This window comes from Lactuca saligna, chromosome 4, assembly GCF_052625555.1.
Source record: "Lactuca saligna cultivar CGN05327 chromosome 4, ASM5262555v1, whole genome shotgun sequence".
NCBI lineage: Eukaryota > Viridiplantae > Streptophyta > Magnoliopsida > Asterales > Asteraceae > Lactuca > Lactuca saligna.
The window spans coordinates 148,183,211-148,185,132 of record NC_136420.1 but is presented as its reverse complement, the minus strand read 5'-3'; the positions used below and the strand labels follow the sequence as shown (position 1 = coordinate 148,185,132).

The 1,922-nt window shown below is 29.0% G+C and overlaps 1 non-coding gene across 1 annotated transcript; it reads left to right on the top strand.

Moving 5' to 3' along the window:
- The first annotated feature begins 938 nt into the window (after positions 1-938).
- Positions 939-1,011, top strand: TRNAE-CUC (transfer RNA glutamic acid (anticodon CUC)). Its single transcript has one exon. It is a non-coding gene; the product is annotated as a tRNA-Glu (tRNA).
- Positions 1,012-1,922: the final 911 nt, after the last annotated feature.

The window sequence follows — 1,922 nt, the reverse complement described above, 5'->3', positions numbered from 1 at the left end:
GTCTGAGGAAGATGATGATGATGACGACGATGACGATATTTTTTATAAAATGATGGAGGTTTTGAGAGATGCATTAGGATTTATGTGTGTTGAAATGTGAAGTTTAGTGTGTTTATTCATAGTAGTTGATAAAAATAAAAAAACGGCTATATTTTTATAAAAATATATATTTAAACTTTTTTTTTGGGTAAAAAACATTAATTTTGGTTAAAACATTCAAACCAATCCCTTTCACCCCACCTTCTCTCCTCTTTCGTCTCGTTGCACCGGTGGCGGCGAAGCATTGCTGGCAAGCCATGGGCCATGTTTGGCGAAGCTAGTGGATGCTTGTATATCTTTTTTATTATTATTATTATTATTATTATTATTATTATTATTATTTAGAAGTCCTTTATTTTCTTACATCGACACCAAACAAACGTCCACGTCCTTGTATTTTGTTGCATATTTCGATTATTACTTTCACAATAAAAGATATAATGTTAGTCTTAAAACAAATACTTGTAAAACCACTATACTAATAAAACTAATACAATAACCCAAAGTTAATGCCTTAATATATTATATTACCAATGGTGTTTTTTAAGCATTACTTAATTACTAGGAGGTGTTTAAAACATAGATGTTTTTAGTAATTATAAAAAAACTAGTTTTAACTAAAATTGTGTTTTTTTTTTAATTTTATGTTTTAGTAAAATGGGGTGTTTATTTAATCATTCCCTTTGCAATTCATTTAAAAGTTGTATCCATAACAATATACGACGAATGATCATGTTTTCTATCACCTTTACAACTTAATAATAAAACAATGGTGACATTCGGTCCTCAAAAATTGCTCAGTTTCAAAGAGTCACTAACCAGGTTAAAATGTTAAAGTCACTGTCACTAATCTATATACATAGAGATTAAATATCATCATTTTTCAATAGGAAACAAAATCCGTTGTAGTCTAGTTGGTTAGGATACTCGGCTCTCACCCGAGAGACCCGGGTTCAAGTCCCGGCAACGGAAATTTGTTTTTTATTTTCTATATTAATTCGTTTTTTTTTTTTTCAATCTCTAAATACTGCAGATTTTTAACTAAAAACTCTAGTCATTCTATGTCTTGGGTATCATTGTGGTCTTCAGTTACAGAACAGTTCATTTAACACAAAATAAAATCAATTAGTGTTTGGCACCCCCAAAAAATTGTAATTGTAATTGAAGTGCGCTTATTTAACACAAAATAATAACCAAACCATGATAAATTGTTTTCTTTGTTAATCCATATTTAATGACTTAATATAGTATATATTAAACCAAAAAACCAAAGTTAATGTATCAAGATTCAAGACACAAACAATTAATCTTTTTCCTTCTTCCAAGTCTTTTTACGTTGAAATTGATGAGTACGTTAACACGAATATCTAGGATGTATATTTGTGAGATTTTTTTTTTTGTTTTTTGTTTTTTTTTTGAAATCTAAGAGTAAAATTGTTTATTTAGTCTCAATCGTACCAAAAAATGGTGTTATTTCACAAAATCACCACATTTTAAATATTTAGCATTATATAATCCCTCTTTTTTGATATGCGGTTTTTCACAAAATTTATTTTTTCTTGAAATCGCATCATCATAATGAATTGAAAAACACTAGAGAATACACAAAGATTTGAGTGAGTTAAACGTGTGATTCTCTAAAATCTACAAATCTAAAAGAAAAAACATTACATTTCTTTTCTCGCAATAAACGCTTTACAAAAACTTTGACTCAACAAGACTTCCACCTCTGTTCTAATAACCATTGTTATAAATTCCATCACATTGGGTAATTTTACCAATTTACCCTCCCTCTACCGTATGACAAATTATCATATCATTCAAATGATGGCCTTACTAGCTTCTTCTTCCTTGTGGTTCAACATTGATTACATGCGTTCACA